The sequence below is a fragment of the Chrysemys picta genome, chromosome 2 (assembly GCF_011386835.1).
Source record: "Chrysemys picta bellii isolate R12L10 chromosome 2, ASM1138683v2, whole genome shotgun sequence".
In the NCBI taxonomy this organism is placed as follows: Eukaryota; Metazoa; Chordata; order Testudines; family Emydidae; genus Chrysemys; species Chrysemys picta.
This window is the reverse complement of record NC_088792.1, coordinates 66,959,802-66,978,780: the sequence shown is the minus strand read 5'-3', so window position 1 is coordinate 66,978,780 and position 18,979 is coordinate 66,959,802. Positions and strand designations below refer to the sequence as shown.

The window sequence follows — 18,979 nt, the reverse complement described above, 5'->3', positions numbered from 1 at the left end:
GGCTTAATTGCAAATCATACTCTTCTCTAATGGTTAAATATTTTAAAAGGACTGTTACTTTAACGTTGTTTTTGCACTCTATCACATCTTCCCCTTGTTCTTTAAAATAACACCTAAATTTGTTTCCCAGATATTCAAGTGCATGGGGTTTGTGTAGGTGGGCTTTAAAATCATGTTTGTCATTTAAATTTAGTAACTCATTAAACTTTGTAGTAAAATGGGCTGTTGTATTTGTATACATACAGAGTTGCAAGATATCTAAATACAATTTTGCTTTTAAGTTGCTAGGTATGTGCTGGAGAGCAGGGAGTCTCCTAAGGAGTATCACTTGCCATATCCACAGTCCATTTACCTTTCCTGCATCTTTCAGAGAAAAGGAGTGAGGCTGTGGGTCATATGGCTTTTTGCAGCTGCCAGGGTAGTTGTCCACCATACCACTTAAAATAATCACAGGCATAAGAACTTCCGGAGACAGGTTTTTCATGTTTGTTTGCTTGATATCAAAGTAATTAAAGTTTACCTAAGCCTTCAGTCATTTCTTTTAGAATCAGATTCAAAATATCCACTGAAAACTCCTCATGTGAAAGAACTGTGGCAAAATTACAGGCTGTATACATGTGAACTTACTGATGTTTCCATAAATCAAAACCATACTTGTGGTCTGGCCTGTGGCCTACTTATACCGCTCGACACTGCCATGCATGCAACTTGTGATAATTTTCTAGTCTGTCTCCGTAGGGAGACAGGAACCATGAGTGTCAATTTCCCCTTAATCTTCCACCCTGCAGTGCAGAGCAATATTCTTTAGAGCATCAGGCCATTCATGAACAGCTCATCACTTTAAATACACTTTTTGTAGTTGTTTGTTTATTTACACCCTCCTCCACCCAAAGCACTTATCACATAAATTACATTAAACATCCAAAGACTGGAAGAAATGTTTCCCCAGGAATTGTAGGACAGGGTATTGTCATATCTGGGAAGATGCAGTGAGAGATGTTTTAAATATAATGCAGGTATTTCAAAGCTTGTTAGAGTAATTAACAGGAGTGAACAATTTGATTCTGTGTTAGCCATGGTTACTGGCATGCGAAGTCCAGTCTCCTCCATAATTCTCAGTAATAGTTATGACCCACCATTTATTATTTTACTTTTTCTTTGTCTCCACCTCCCATGTCTATCTTTCTCTCCTCCTCTCTGCATTTTTTTTCCTGTAACATTCTCACCTTTGTCTTGTCTTGCTTTTTTAGACTCTTTTTCGCATTTACTTCTTTTTGGACTTTTATTTGGTGTTTCCCCTTCCCTCCTGTCTTTTGTTGCTTTCTCCTGTTTCTTTTTCCTTTCTAGTGCCCAGCTTACTGATTTTGCTGTATTCCTTACTGTCACATCTGGAAGCAGAGCAGCAAAGTTTAACTGATAAGCCCTGATCTCTAAAATGTGAGCAGCCCTTCAGAAACCATGTCAATTTAACTTTGCCTCCTTGCTAACTCATGTTGTAGGGGAATAAAGTGGAAAAATGCTAATATGTTATGAGTATGTGCTGGCCACTTTGATCACTAGAGAAAATGCAAAGTATGAAAGGAAAATCAAACTGCTTTACATTAATGTGACAAGGTTGGGACTCACCACCCAGCACCTCCTGCTGGTTACCTCCAGGAATTAGCTCAGTCCAGTGGAGCACCCTCGCCTGGTGGTGTCCCACCTATTGTCTCACCCTTGGTTGGCATCTGGCGTCGCTCACCAGCTTGCAGCATCCTCTTCTGGACTACTGCCCTCTGGCAGTGCCCCTCAGTCCATCCACACCCCTTTCCGGGGGAGGGGGGGGGGGGTTGATCAGCAGTCTTCCTACACCCTAGCCACCATTTCCAATCACACCCCCAAAGTCTAATCCCTCTTGTCAGGGATCTGGCGTAGTCTATGATGGCCGCTCCCTACGGTCGATGGCTAGGTGTACTGCAAGGGGGGATAAGGGGCAACCCAGTCCCGCCCTCTACTCTGGGTCCCAGCCCACAGACACTCTGGTGGCAGCCTCACTGTCTTCCTTCTCTCCCCTCGTCTGTCCGCTTCCAAGGGCCGCTTCCCCTACAGCCCCTTGCACCCATTAGGACCTTCCCTTCAGGGCCTGCAGCCTGGCAGGCTACAGCTCCCTTCTGCTCCCCAAGCCTAGCCAGCACTGCACAGTCCAGGTGCTAGCCTCCCAGCTCAACAGACAGACTTTCCCCTCTCAAAGGCCTGGGACAGACTGACTCTCCTCTCCCTGAGCAGCCTTTTTATATGGCTGAGCTTGGCCCTGATTGGCTCCCGATAAGCCCTTCTCTAATTGGCTGCCTGGCTGCGCAGGTGTACTAGCCTGCTGCAGCCCACACCCTCAGGGAGCGGGGCAGCTGCCCCACTACAATTAATAAATTAGATGCTGGCAATACTTTAACTATTTAAGTGTGACAGCTATTTTACACACAGTTATGTACTGATAAACCAAGGTTTCCATGGGAGGTGTGGGCACTCAGCATCTCTGAGGGTCAGGCTATTGAGTCATTCCCCTCTTTTAGGAAAGAAAAATAAAATCTTTGATTTTCATCTAGATAGACATTAGCGATGTAAGGACCTGGGTTTAGTATCTCACTAGAATAATTGCATTTAAAATGTTAGGACTTGATCATGCAACCCTTGCTTAGGGGTGAGTAGTTCCATTGACTTTGATGGGACTACTTGTGTGATTTTAAGGTCTACTCAAGTGAGTATTGGATTGGACCCTTATGGAGTTGGCTCAGGGGTGAGGGAACCATTATTAGGTCATGTAATCCACCTCTCCTCCATGTGTGGGCTGATTATTTCTTGAGTGTTTTACATGCCTAATTTTGAATGTCTCTGCTGAGGGAACTTCCTTTGGAATGCTATTCTAGACTCTCATTTGCTTTGCTGTTGACTCATTTTTCTTGAATATCTTGCATAAATTTTGTTTACACAGTTTCATCTCATTATTTCTGCAGTAGTTATTGCTCACTTTACCACTCTAAACAAGTCTGCTGTTTCCTCCAGCAAATGTAGATAATTATCTTTTTAGCAAATTTATACATACTTAGTTTCCAATAGCAAAACTTCTAATGGTTAAAAGCCTCTCTGTTATCTCTGCCAGTGATTGTAGTGGATATGAACTCATGCCCTACTGCATGATTGGAACTCATGACCAAGTTGTGAGAATGCAAACAAATGAGTCTTATTGTTATTAATATTGACTGTTAAATCACTTGAATTGTCTTTCAAGACAGAACTGTCAGACAACTTACCTTGACTGCATTCTAGTAGTAATTCAAATAACCAGCCTTTGTAAATTTGCAAAATGAGAATTTATTACATTCAGTTTCATCAGTTTAGATTAGAGCTGCTGCTTACTGCCTAAAGCCTCAACGAAGGCGCATTTCTGTCAGGGTGAGATCCCTGAGTCTTACTTCAAACATGGAATATCCACAAGGCAGTGGTTTTGAGGTGCCCTATATTCGCCTTACTCTGAAGGTTGCAACATTGTGGTATTTTATAGGAGCTACACCGCCACGACTAGCCCCACCATGTTGCCACCAGGCCTTCCAGTCAGATGCAGTTTACAGTCATACCCAGGGCCAATTTGATGGTGTACCACTTTTTATAAATTCTTCTAGCTTCGATTTTGTGGTTTGACATCATCAGAGTCCATAGCTTAATGCTTTGGTGGCCTAGTGTCTTGTTTTAAATATTCATAGTCATTCTAATAATATAACATAGTGGAGATAATTAGTAATAATCTTACAACTACTGAGTTCACATAAAAGTCAACAAAATAGTGGAAGGAAGGCTGTTTTTGCAGTCTCATGCATTACGTCCTAATATGGGTTTACAATACACAGTTATCTATTTAGCACTGATGTAGCTATCCAATGTAAACCTTTAGTGTAAATGTTCTGTGCCGGTATTAAAAAAAAGATTTGCACCAGTACTTCAAAGCAGGGCAGGCTTACACCAATGCAAAAAACCTCAGGCAGACAAAGCCTAAATCTGTCTGCAAACCAATATGTGTTCAGTTGTGTTTCTGTTTTGAAAAGTCTTTTGTATCAGTGAATTCTCTTCAACATGTTTTGAGTTTATTTTGAGTACGTGTTTTGTGCAGAAGGTAAAGTATAGCCATCCAGTTTCCTGTTAGCCTGTAGTAACTAACAGTAAATCAGTTTAATGTGATCTGCACTAAAATGCATTGTTTTACAGTATTCACTTATTACAGTATACGGCAACAACAGGAAACGTTTCTACAGTCTGCTCTATATATATGCTTCCTATTTCTTTCGTGTAAAAATAATCTGGTGTTCAATAACTATATACTTGACATATTGACGTGTTCCACAGTTTATTCATGGTGTAAAGTGCAAACGTTGGACTGCTGAAATGAGCAAAGTATGTGCAGCTCCCCCTTTCCCTTTCCATCTTCTCTCCTGTCTCCTTTTTTAAGATTATAACTGCAGCTCACAAAAGCAAGGAAATTTACAAGTTTCTAATGACTCCTTAACTCACTCCATTCTGCCAGGTATTACAACCCACACAGTGCTATATGTGGCGCCTGCATTCCTCTGAGTCTATGACAGTAGAGTGATGTGAAATAAAGATGGATTGTCATTCTTTACTATGTAATATCTTGCTTTGTTGGCAAATCTAATTCATTTACCCATAACTTTTTATTTTTAACTGTTTATTTTATAACATTGAATATCAGTCCTAAATTTTTTGTTTTGTTTTTGATCCTAAGCAGAGCAGGGAGAGGATGGAGAAGGCGACTCTCCATCCACTTTCCATTTCCTTCTGTCTGTAGAAGGTCTGTAATAATGTTGCTGTGTTCATGCAAATGATGTTAATCAGGAGATTTTTCGTATCAGCTTTGTCAACATTCACATTCACATTACATATTAAATTTGCATCTGAAAAGAGCTACTATAATCAACATTTAAGGGATAACATAGTTAAATTTACATCTGATTGAGTAGAAATGTTAAGTAATTTTAGCAGAGCTGTTGCTATGAAACCAGTTCATTTTCCATAATTTGTTTTAAAAATGTGTATCATCTTTCTTTTTATTTAATTTGCAATTCAACTGCCCATAGAAAATTTTAACAGTTTAATGTGATAGGTAAATTATCTCTTTGCCAGATTTATTTGTGTTCACAATTTTTTGGCCTAACTGTCAATACAAATTTTAAGATGAAGATTTGAAGAAAAAATGTTTGAAAACCAATTTATTATTTGAAATTGTATTATCAGTAATGCTGATCCATTGGTCATGGATAGTGGGCTTGAGTTTATTTCTATGGTGATTATGGATGCATCTGCTGCTTGACTTTAAAAATCATGGATACTTTTTATGATAAATTATCTTTTTGGCAGCATAATTGCACATTTCCTGTCTGGTGACAAATGATTAGAATACTAGTCTCCATTCAGAGAACATCAGGCAGCTGCTTAAGTATTCAGCTGGATTTTATGTATTGCTGACTTTCCATGGTTTGCATACTCCAACTCCCATTTTTGTGCTTATATAGTGTAATTATTTTGATAATTGCATTATTTCATACAATTAGGAAAAACTAATCATATGTCCAAAAAATGAAATCTTTTGATTTCAAAATATCATCTGGCAAACAGTCATGTATCTATTTGAACTTTTAATAGAATTCCACAGCTTGGCACTTTATAGTGTTCATCTGGCAAAAATGCTAATTAAAGAGGAGAATAGTTCCTATTCATATCAGTTTCAAAGCATTTCAAGTGCATTATCTGTGTGGTGCATATAAATGTGGTGATGTCCTCAAACTTGCTACAATGTAATTGAAGGAATGTGGATAGAAACATTACAATTAAGACACTCTCTTCCCTTTCCAATCCTATTGAACCAAATAGAATGGAATTTTGTTTTATATATACTGTCTTTCTCACTCCATGTTCCACAAAGCCTTTTACAAAGCAATCAGTCAGATACTGGTAGTGCAATGACTCTGTAGGCAAACATAGCAGCCATTATCCATGCATCAACAGCTCACAAACAGCATTGGACATTAGAACTTGTATTATCAAGGAGAGTATTGGCCAGATTTTTTTTGTTATCCCTTTTAATCTTTTTGAAAAGTGATCCAGCTGACCTTGTTATCTTCCTAGTCAAGTTAAGTTGGGAAATGAACCCTTCTAGTACTGCATTTCAGTACTAAATCTGAGCTAAGGTGTGGTGTGAAATATGAACCTACCATCTTCTGGCCTGAGTTAAAAGTGCTATTGGCCATAGTCATATTGACAATAATTATTATAACTCTTAACTAAACAAAAAATGCATTTCAAATCTGTGTTATAGGAAAGTCCTTGGATTCCATATATTTTATGGTCTTTTTGTGGTATTTGCTGCATTCTTCAGATTCTGTGTGCTGTGTTCTTATTAAAAATAGATAGTATACAGTCTGGTGAGGCATGGCCTAGCATTTCAACTAAGCAGATGTGTTTTTTCCATTAGCTCCGAGCACCTGTTGCTTTCTTTGCTAGATAATATCAGTTAAAATATCTTTTACTCACTACTCCTTTCTCTTATAAAAATCCCCTGGACAGTGCAGTACAGATGAGAGAGAATGCTATGGCAACTACCTCTAACATGTATACTCCAAAGACTCCTGTGTTCGTGGTCTTGACCAGGCCATCTGCTTTGGGCTAGTGAGAGGCTGCAATACTTCAGCAGGTCTTCAAGACCATGTTCTTAGACTTCTAGAAGAAATTGATACAAATTATTTGGCTTGAGCTGACTGTGGCGCAATGGAGATTAACTGAGTTAACTGAATACTTGTATGCACAGCACTGAGCACAAAACAAAAACTGGAAATCACAATGGACAACATTAGTTAACTGGTTGCAAGAAGTGGAGAAAGAGGAAATTTACTCAGATATAATAAATAGCAAAACTACTGTTACTCATAAAATTGAAATGTTCAAGAACCAAAATCATGCTTATGATTTGGGAATCCTGGCATTTCCTAAAGAAGGAAGGCCTGGATATCTTTGCTTTCTTGATAAATCCCCCCCACACACACACACACATAGACTGGATATTGAGAAAGACCTGCCTGAAGGAATATTTAATTGAATTCTATTGTGTAACTCGTTAAGACTGTGTCATTACTTAACTAAAAAAACACACCTATATTTTTTTAACTCCAACTAGTTATTTTGATTAAAATTCTAGTGAAGAGATGGCACTGTAGTTTTTACCTCTGTGTAGCTAGTCAAGGTCAACACTTGGAGTTTACCTCAAGATAGTTAGTCAAGGTTAAAAACTAACTATACCTTGTCTCTACTAGGCTTCTATATCAAGTTAGCTTTATCAGTGTAAAAACAAACCTCTTTTAGTAGTGAAGTTACAACTTTAGTCCATGAACAGTATTAATACCATACGTTTCAAATAACGAATGATGAAGGCAAGGAAACTGTGTGTGTTACTTAACATAGAACCAGTATTCACTTCTTAGTCCATGTTTATCAATGTTGACAGTTCTTTTAGGATATTCGAGTGAAATTTCCCCCAAAATAGAACATGAATTATAAAACAGTTTGTGGACAATATGACACCAGAGGCTAGAATACTTACTTTAAGCACTATTTGAAAATGAGACACATCAGAAATATTCTCATCATCTTGGACTAGTATTAATTCTCTATTTTTGAGCTTGTTTTCTGGGTCTCCAGATCTGCTCAAGAATCACTGAACAAGACCAGAACTGCCGTCCAGGAATCTATACTTTTTACTCTTCATCCTCCGCTTGTCTGGGTGCAAAATTGCAATCTCTGTGCTTCACTTTAGGAAGGATTCTTAAGCCTTGTGAAATCTCTTTCCAATTCTAGGTAGCTAAGCTTATATCTGAAAATTAAAAAATATTTTGTTCCCTGTTTAGAAGATAGTTTTGTCTTAATACTCTCATCACTTTGGCTCTTTCTGTCATTATCAGTTATTATTTGCTGTCTGATTTCTTCCACTTGTTCCACAGTGGCCTTTTCTATTAACTGTCCACTAGAATTGGTTCTTTTTCTTGGTCAAATGCCAGAACTTAACCACAAAACCACTAAGTTTGCATCCTCAACTTCAGGGAACCTCAGAACCCCACGTCTTTACACCTAGTTCTCATCCGTCTGAACTGTTCACTATACTTAACGAATGCTTTTAACCACACATTTTCTAGAAGATTTTTTCCCCTTTCTCTTCAGCCTCCTTTGCCTCTATCTTTTGTTTCAGTGCATAGAATCTTTCCTAGCACTCCTATATCTAGCAAATCGGTTATTGTTAAAGTTGTTTCCTAGGCTGACAAAGAGAGTTCCCTGCACATTATCAGTATTAGCGTTCAGAGCCTATTACTGGAATATCCCTTGTGCTTTCTGTACTGTTTTGATTTTGCAGGATCTTTTTGGTGGTACTAAATTTCTTCTGTACTTTGCACAACCCTTTTACATGAGAGGCACTAGTGATAAAGGGCTCTTTGCCACTCTCATGCAGAAGGTGGCACTGCTTAAGCTACCTCTGCTCCCTATTTTATTTGTAGGTGTTTTTCATGTTGAATGGGGAACAGCACAACAATCAGTGACCTCCACAGAGATGGGCTAATAACAGGAGTGCAAACTGGCACTAGAAAATTGACAGATTGTTTCCTACAATATTCAGCAGGAGACTGAGCTTGACAACCTGCTACGTTGACCAAAACTCCAAACAAAAAAATAAATAAAAGGGATGAAAAAACCCCAAGTAGTAAATCAAGATGGTATCCTGTTCTTCTAGTTACAAAAGCATCCTTTCAGCTTAAAGGGATTGTCATTTGGAGTATATACCCCATGCAGTCCTGGCAACTAAGGGGTTAATATAGGTACTGCTGGCCATTGCTGATTGGCAGCCTCACAGCAGCTGGGAGCATAAAAGAGCTGGGATGCAGATGGGTGGGCAGTTGCCAGAGGAGTGAGCAGGCTGGAGATGGGAACTCCTGCCAGCAAGCTGCTGAACAGCCACTCGGGGACAGCACCCTAAAAACGGACAACCGGACCAACAGGCTGAAGAGCCTACAGAAACCAGAGGAGGTAAAAAGGAGCTCAGGGAATGGCTGGAATTGTCCAGTCCTGGTTCTGCCTGGTTAGGTTAAGAGCCCTGAACTGGAACCCAGTGGAATGTGCAGACTGGGTTCCCCTACCAACTCCCTGACAGCCTTAAGAACAGAGGGTTTACTTTTCAGACTCCTGGGCACCAAGGACTGACTGGCAGCCTTGCCAGATTGAGAGAACTCAGATGCAATGCTCTGCCTGACCAGAAGGCGCACCAGCTCACAGAATGCACTGATGTCTTATTGAGTCTGCACCTAGACAGATTAAACAATAGCAAACACCACAGGGGCAATTCTGTAAATGGATCCTATCCCTATTCAGTGATCAAGCTACATGGCTGAACGCTTCCAACATTGTACCTCAGCATATCTCTTCCCCTCTGCCCTCCCCCGAAACAAACAACCACATTTTTCTGAACTTTATTGGACAGAATGTTTTGCTAATTTATGTTTTGATACAGTGGAATTTCTGATTATCTGCAATAGTTTCTGCTTGCTGTTACTGTGATGAAACAGAATTGTGTTGAATCAAGCCAATATCATTACATAATTTTGGAGCTCTAATTGCTCCAGTTGTGTAAGAATGAATGCATTACATTGAAGAGAATAGAACTTGAACTGATATCCAGCAATCAAAGCTAGTGCAGTAGCTGCATGCAGTTCTGTTACCCCGCTCTGCCAAGATATTTTGGCAGTCCTTGAACATTACTGATGTTCCTGTTGTTTATTGTTGTCGTGTCTGGAGGCTAACACCCTACATTCAAAAAGAAGAGTGCTGATTTCGTTCAGCGGTGTAGAAAAATTGGCTTTCATGTCAGCCTTGTATGCTAATGAAAATAAAAAACTCTATATTATAGTTCTTTATGACTCATTGAAGAAATAAAATGAGATGAACTTTTAAAAAGTTCTGTTAAAATAGAAAAGTTAATATTTGATTCATTCCATTCAATGAACCTAAAATGGTGATGATGGGGGAAGAGTTCAGAGTGTGTTTATTTTACAATAATATTCTGTATAAGTACTCTGTATTTACACTTCTATTTTAGGAGCTCTCACAACATGCTGAGAGATTAGGAAATATATATTCATTTTACAGGTGTGTAAACTGAAGCACAGAGAGGTATGGGCAACATTTTGTAACTCCTTCTCATTCCTTGTACACCAAGGGCTCTCAAACCCTATTGCAGCTGTGCAGGTAAGTAGTAGGGGGAGTATTCCCCTTCCTCCCTACCCTGCTGCTCCACTGGGGCTGCCTGGATTGCAGCCCTGAGTATGGAGGGAAAGCGGGCTGCACAGCTGACATGAACATCAACAACTAGTGGGATGAAACCATAGATCCGCTCTTCCCACATCCCCCATCCCCTGCCAAAGCACCAGCTGTACCTTGAAAAAATGGTGGGCAGATGCAAATCGGAGCTCTAAGAGGATTTACAGCTGAGGCTATAAGTCTTACCTGGCATTCCTCATGGGATGGTGCAACTGTTTTACACCATCTACTCTGGCATGAACATAAAGGCTCAATCCACCCATAATGGCAGATCCCTTATTTTTGGAAGCCTTTCAGTGATAATACATCATAAAATCAGATGGCTTTAAATAAATGTTTGCCCTGCTGCAACCCTGGATCTTCCTCTTGTGCATCACATACATCTTGAACTGTGTTGTCTGTGTCCGAGTTAGATTAAATTGAATTGCATGAAGCAATAATTTAGTCTTGTTTGTGTTGCCTTGAGCACTTGGACGATGCCAAACAGTTCTTTTTTGCAGACCGTCTTGTAGTTGCTCTAGACTTCTGTGCTATGCTATGAAGTCTGCTCTCAGGCCTGTCTTCCACTAAATGTAATGTTAGCTCCATAGAGTGACCCTGCTATTGCTCTTCCTGCTCTGCACCAGTGTGTTCTGTGTCCCTTACTTATCAGAACTTAGACCCACAGTCCTCAATTTAAATATTTATAGCTCATGTTTTTCTGCTCTGCTGCAGTATATCACGTTTTTATTCCGATCTGCTTTAATAATAATCTTTGTGGTCTGGCATTAAGGTCTGAGCCTCACTATTGTTTAAGGGAATAGGAAGTACACTGGCCAGAGGTCCATGGCTTGCTACACCCTGTCTTGGACCAAATAAGCACTGCTAGAGGGAGAGACCAGTAACCATTTTACAGTCCTGTGTCTTCTGAATCATCCATGCTAGTAATGAAAGCTGTAAATAGCTGGGGACTTCAGCTTTTCAATGTGTGTGACATTTTTTCCCAACTTTTATTTAATTGATCATTCTTGTTGTCTTGCCTTTCCATCCCACTCCACCTGTCTTCCCTCGTTAGGGTTAAAGAAGAACAGGATAAGCTTTGTTCCTCCTCACCTAGACAATAATCAGGAGAATTTTTCAAATAGTCATTGTATAGTGTAGTCCGCTATTTCGTCCATTAGTGTATTTAGCTAGCCCTCTATGACTGTTTTATCCAGGTCAGGACTTAGAACCTGTGGGGTGATGTTGGGCAATGCACACTGTGTTCAATTAGTCTGGGAACAAGAAGAGAACTACAGGGTTTGTCTGCGTTTGGCAGCCTCATCATAAGAGAATCACCATTATAGTCATTACAGCAGAGTCTTGTTTCCTCTCTACTGCAAGAGGCATTAGACCAACATTTAATTGTTGCCCATAATGCTTTGTTTCTCTGATCTTCCATTATGCTACCATAGTTTATAACATAGAATCATAGAAGATTAGGGTTGGAAGAGACCTCAGGAGGTCATCTAGTCCAACCCCCTGCTCAAAGCAGGACTAACCACAACTAAATCATCCCAGCCAGGGCTTTGTCAAGCTGGGCCTTAAAAACCCCTAAGGATGGAGATTCCACCACCTCCCTAGGTAACCATTCCAGTGCTTTACTACCCTCCTAGTGAAATAGTGTTTCCTAATATCCAACCTAGACCTCCCACACTGCAACTTGAGACCATTGCTCCTTGTTCTGTTATCTGCCACCACTGAGAACAGTCTAGTTCCATCCTCTTTGGAACCCGCCTTCAGGTAGTTGAAGGCTGATATCAAATCCCCCCTCACTCTTCTCTTCTTCAGACTAAATAACCCCAGTTCCCTCAGCCTCTCCTCGTAGGTCATGTGCCCCAGCCCCCTAGTCATTTTCATTGCCCTCCGCTGGACTCTCTCCAATTTGTCCACATCCCTTCTGTAGTGTGTGTGTGGCGGGGGGGGGGGGGGGGGGGGGGACAAAACTGGACACAATACTCCAGGTTCACTTTGGGGGAGGAGGGGAAGTGAAAGCATTTCTTATCATTAGATTTTTGATAGATCTATTCTGCTCCCTCCCCCACACCTGCCAAGTGAATTGGTTTCACAAACTGGGATTGTGTCATTTCTCTATCTCAGTATGTTCATTATATTTTGGGTTTGTCTGATTTATTACAGTGCACGTTAAAAGTACAAATATTAAAACAGTTTATCACTAAAACAAATGTTACAAAATCAACATCTGGTTTAAATATTTTATGGGTTAAACTTTCATTTTTATTGAATGCCATTTATTCACTACATTCAGGTTTTATGTCAAAAACTTCCCTTTCCTGTAAACTTTCAGTTCTTTTTTCAATATCCTGTTGAGTGCAATGTCATTTATAATTTTTATTAGAGTATTTTGACTTCTGTCATAGAGTTGGCATGTATTTTTGAAGCTCAAAGACACTTTTCCACAGCTAGCATATGGAGGTGGTGACACATTTTATCATGAGATTGTCAGTTCTGTTGCTGCTTCTTATCCACTACAACTGCTTTGGACACTGGAGGTGGGGGTGGGGGTGGGGGAAGGGAGAGTCGGAAGTCCAAGGCCAGGTGCTGGCAATGAGGAGGGGTGATTATACCATACTTGCAAAAGTGGAAAAAATATTTTAATTGCTCTTTAGTTATACTTCCTAATTGGTGATCTTCCATATAGTTTCCACCCAGTATCATTCACTAAACAACAAATATTGTGAAGTGGTTGGATGCTTAAAAAAGAAAATGTAATTTTACGTAGAAAAAAAAAAAAAAAACCTGAAGGGTCTTTCACAATCTACCATAAAAAGAAGGAAATTAACTATTCTTTGATGTTTCATGTATATTGCATGTTATGATGATCTATTATACAAATTCAAATCTAGGGAGGAAAATACAAGTATTTCATCATGCTCTATAATCAATCTTTCATAAGATACGCAGAAATGACATTTCAAAATTGAAAACCAAAAAAGCATAACCCTTAATATAACCTGAGGGCAAACCTCTGTCTCCTGATTGCTTGGCACAACTGAAATGATAGACAAAAAGGATATTTTGCCTTGAAGAGTTTTTTTCTTCCTTTTTTCCAAACCAGATTTAATATTTACAGTGTTTCTGTGCGCTTTACATTGTTTTCTAAGGTCTCCAAATTTCTAAGTGGCAAACAACTTTCTCTCTCATCAGGTTCCTCTTGAAATGATAGCAGGTATATTTGCCTTATTTTGAGATTGAACCAGGTTGGGCAGATAGGTTATTCCCACGTGAATACAGGCCCGCCGAACGGGGGCGCAGAAGGGAGGCAAATGGGGCAATTGCCCAGGGTCCTGGGTGATTTAAAAGTACCAGGGGCCCCCAGCTGCCGCTGGCACTGGCAGCGCAGCAGGGCTAAGGCAGGCTTCCTGCTCGCCCTTGATTCGCACTGCTCCCGTTAGCAGCCAGCACATCCCTGCAGTCCCTGGAGAGGGGGTCTCCACATGCTGCCCCTATCCTGAGCGCCAACTCTGCAGCTCCCATTGGCCGGGAACTGTGGCCAATGGGAGCTGCGGGGGCAGTGCCTGCGAGCAGTGGCGCACGGAGACCCCCTGCGCCTCCTGCCTAGGAGCCGCTGCCAGAGGGGTGTGCTGGTTGCTTCTGGGAGCCGTCCACCCTCTTGCACCCCAACCCCCTGCCCCAGAGTCTGCACCCAAACTCCCTCCCAGATCCTGCACCTCCTCCCTCACCCAAATTCCCTGCCAGAGACCACACACTGCACCCCATCCCGCACTCCAACCCCCTGCCCCAGCCTGGTGAAAATGAGTGAGGTTGGGTGGAGGTAGAGTGAACAGGGGGCAGGGCCTCGGTAAAGGGGCAGGATGGGGGCATGGTCTCAGGGAAGGGGCGGGGCAAGGATCTTTGGGTTTGCACGATTCGACAGTTGGCAGCCCTACCGGGCAGGCATGTGAAAGCCCTGGCTATACTGGAAGAGCATGCCCATCAGTGCAGCCGGCAGCTTGCTGGACACTAGCAAGAGGGTCTCCACATGCTGCCCCTATCCTGAGAGCCAACTCTGCAGTGCAGGCACAGCACCACCAAAATGTCAGGTGGACCGTGTCTGCGCGGGCGCAGTTTGTGCGTGCGTGGGGGCCCATTGTTCTGCCCTGGGGCCCGGAATTGCTGTCGGCGGGCCTGCATTAATACAATATCAATAGTCTTTTTTTCAGATTAACTAATATTTTGTAATTCACCTTTTTCTTCAGATAAACTTCTGTTTTCTGTTGGTAACTTGATATCTTTCACTTTTTGCTTCATGTTAAAGCTAATTAAAACATCAAAATACTTCATGTATTGCCTTTCCTTGTGATGATAATACTCACATACTGTTACAGTCTTTGTCATAGGCTGCAGTAGCATTATGTTCAGGAATAGAGCCGGCAGATTCAGATTTAGTTACTGTTAGAATTTTTGGTTTGCTGATTGCTGGTTCTTGTCCCATACTTCATATGGGATGCTGCAAATTAACATCCCCCCCATAAGTCTAGGGTAAGAAGAAGTGGTGATTGGTGGTACCAGGAAAGTTCTTATCACTGGGGGAACAAAAAGACTTCTTCTGCTCAGAGGTCATACACTTCACTTTAATTGACATACAGAGCAACGTTATTCCTGGTACCGTATTCTGCATGTGACTTCATTTTTTTTCAAAACTCGATCTATAAATACCAAAGCATTTCAGGAGATATTAGTGGTGAAACATTACAAACACATACACATTCACACTCAGAATTTACAAAACCTATTTGATAAATCAAACTTGGAGCAAATAGAGATCAAATGTGGTTTTCTGAGAAATACTATTAAATACACGCTTAAAACAGACTAATCTGGGTTCCCTAAAAGCCATTGAGAAGATGGCTCAAATATGGTTGGCTATCGTGTAATTTAAAATAAATACTTGTGGGATTCTGAACGATCATTTCCACCCCAGCTATAACGTCTGAAAAGTAACATGTCTTAACACCCTGCCTGACTTGTTGGATACATTTCTGCCCTCAGTTAAGCCTTTGGGATTTCAGTCAGGATTGAAAGTTCGCATTATCCTTTGCAAAGTTATGGCTAATGATTTGAATGAGGTTGAATCCCTCAACTTTGCTTGCAAAAGTAAAATCAGACTGGATGACGCAGAAGATCCTTTGTGAATTCTGCTTTCTTCGGGCAGGTATTTAGTACAGTATGGCCAAGGGAGTTCTACAAAGGCACAGTAGCTGTGATGTTTGCTCAAATGTAGGAGGTATCTCATGCCAAAGGTGGCTCGGTTTGCATGTGTTAACTTTGTATGAGAATGCTTTGCTTTGATAGCTACATAGTATTATTACTATAATAGCAGCTGTCAAAATGAATGAGAAAAGTACATTTTATGATGAATTACCCTTGCTTTTTAATTTATTTGTTCATTTACTCACCAATGCACATAACCCAGCCATCGTCAATGGATTTCCCAGTTAATGGTGCAGATAGCTGATATTCTAACTTTATGAGGAATGTGGCTGAATAACAGTTGTTGTGGGAGCCATAAATTTAAATTTTCTTAATATTGATACATTTTTACATCAAATGGCCACAGTCCATGTCGATTTTGAATTTTTTGTTTTTAAAAAGAAAAAAAATTGTGAGGAGGAGGACGTATAAAGTGATCACACACGGAAATAAATGCACTAAGTACAGTTCAGATGAACAGATTTCAGATCTATCTATGCAAAAGTAGGAGGGTATCGGCAGCTTTTCACCTTAAACTATTACCTTCCTGTGCATATTGAGAACAATTCAGTGTACAGAGTTAAGGTGCAAAGTAATATATATTTAAAGGAAAATCTCTTGTCAGTAACATGGGACAGACCCAGAACTGTGATGGGAGTTTTTCATGTGAGTTTATATATCGTTGGGTCTGACAGAGAGTTAATCTTAGTATGCTGATGATAGGCCAGATTCCCTGGCCCACCATATTCAATTTAAAGTGGCCAGAGATTTGGTGCTTCATGCTCCAGAAAATGAGATGTAAGAAAAGGAGTATGCAAGCCATGCCCAATTCTCTGCTGGCTAGGGTTCCTACATCAGTGGCATAAATTAAAGCTGCCTGTCTTTAACTTATGCCAGGGCCAAGTGGCTGAGAACAGGGGAGCTGCAATCAGCTCCCTGTTTAGCCCTCTTCTTGTGCGCAATGGAGAATCAAACCCTGTCTTTCTTTTCTCTAAAGAGAAATATGAGAGATTCACAGATTATAAGACCACAAGGGACCATTGTGATCATCTTGTCTGATCTTCTGAATAACACAGGCCATAGGAATTCCCTGAATTATTTCCTGTTTGAAATACAGTCTGTATAAAAACATCCAATCTTGCTTTGAAAATTGCCAGTGGTGGAGAATTCATGACAGTCTTTGGTAAATTGTCCCAGTGGTTAACTGACTTCACCATTTGTGCCTTATTTCCACTCTGAATTTGTCTACCTTAAACTTCCAGCCATTAGATTGTGTTCTACTTTGTTTGCTAGATTGAAGAGCCCTCTTATCAAATTTCTGTTCCCCTCATAGGTACTATGATCAAATCATACTTTAACCTTCTCTCTCTGATAAGATAAGCTCCTTGAGTCTAAGGCCTATTTTCCAATCCTTTAATCATTCACGTGGGTCTTCTCTGAACGCTCTCCATTTTATCAACATCCTTCTTGAATTGTGAACTCCGGAATTGGACATGGTAGTGATCACACTAGTGCCAAATAGAGAGGTAATATGACCTTGCTATTTCTACTCAATATTCTCCTGTTTACACACTCATATTAGCCCTTTTCGCCACAGCGTTGCACTGGGAGCTTCTGTCCAGCTGATTATCCACCATGACCCTCAAGTCTTTTTCAGGGTCATTGCTTTCTGGGATAGAGTCCCCTGTCCTGTAAGCATGGCTTGTATTCTTGGTTCCTAGATTTATCACTTTACCTTTGGCTGTATTGAAATTCACATTGTTTGCACCCAGTTCACTAAGCAATCCGGATAGTTCTATATCAGGGGTGTCAAACTCAATTGCACAGGGGGCCAAAACTCAAAACTCGCGGGCCGAACAGTATAACCATTTATTTAACAGACTAAATATTTATGTTTTTTAACCATTAATATGAACCAAAATACAGGATATCATTCCAAAATAAATACATTTCAACTTAAAATATTTTGCTCTTCATAAAAAAATATCCTGTCAATACAATACATTCAAAATCTGTACATGCTGGAATATTAAAAAATCTGAAAATATAAATAAAAAATTGAATTTAAAGCAAAAGTATAATCATAACAAATCATAACATTCCATTTTCTTGTCCTATTTAGTCAGAGCCTGATACTTGGAGTCTTTTCTTTGCAACAAGTTCGTTTATGTTTGGGGTTAGGTTCTGTGTTGTGAAGATTCTCAGGATCGATTGCAGGTGTTCATCAGTGAGGCGACTCCTGTGTGACGTTTTGTTAATTTTCATCACAGAGAACAGCTGCTCGCACAGATATGTGCTGCCAAACATGGACAGGATTCGAGCCGCATGTTGGCGGAGCTGCGGCATCGCTTCAGGAATGAAGCGAGTGAACTGTGCTGGCCCCGCAGTGTCGTACTTTGCCTTCAGTGTCCCGTTACATTGCAGTTCTATCAGCTCCATCTGCATTTCTACAGGTGCGGTTTCCACATCGACTGCAAATGGGTTGCGAAGCAGCTCGAAGTTACTTTTCTGTGCCTCAAAGTCACTGAAGCGCCGTGCGAACTCAGTGCGCAGCGCGCTGAGTTTTTCAGCAAAGGTGGCATTTGGGAAAACTGTGGCACTTTCTTGGTTCCGTATTACTTGGCAACAGGGAAAGTGAGACAAGTTGCATTGGTGCATTTGTGTCTCCCATAAGCGCAGCTTCACTTGAAATGCCTTCACTGCATCATGCATATCGGTTATTATGTGCTCCCGTCCCTGGAGTTGAAGGTTTAAAGCGCTAAGATGCGACGTTATGTCAGCCAGGAACGCCAACTCACATTTCCACTTTTCATCCCGCAGAACTGTGCAGTCTTTCCCCTTACTGTCCATGAACTGGCAGATTTCCTCTCGCAGCTCAAAGTGTCTTTTGAGAACTTTTCCCCGACTTAGCCACCGGACCTCCGTATGATATGGCATATCGCCAAACTCGCTATCTATTTCCCGCAGAAAAGACTGGAATTGGCGGTGATTTAAACCGTAGGCTCTGATAAAGTTGACGGTTTGTGTTACAGTGTTCATCACATGATCCATTTTTAGGACTTTAGCACTCAGCGATTCCTGGTGTATGATGCAGTGATACACTGTCAACTCACCGGCACAGTTCTCCTCCCGCATCTTTGAGCGCATCCTTCCCACCAGTCCATTTTTTTCACCACACATAGCAGGTGCGCCATCTGTTGTAAGTCCAACGAGTTTTTCCCACGGCAGTTTCATGTCGGTTACACTTTGAAATACATTTCCAAAGATGTCTTCTCCTTTCGTTGTCCCGTGCATCGATTTAATGTCCAGTATTTCCTCTGTTACGCACAAATTGGAATCCACACCACGG

At 40.8% G+C, this 18,979-nt stretch overlaps 1 protein-coding gene across 3 annotated transcripts in view; it reads left to right on the top strand.

Annotated features, from left to right (window-relative positions):
- Positions 1 to 18,979, top strand: part of JAZF1 (JAZF zinc finger 1) — a 274,362-nt gene that overhangs the window by 30,132 nt on the left and 225,251 nt on the right. The window lies entirely within an intron of this gene.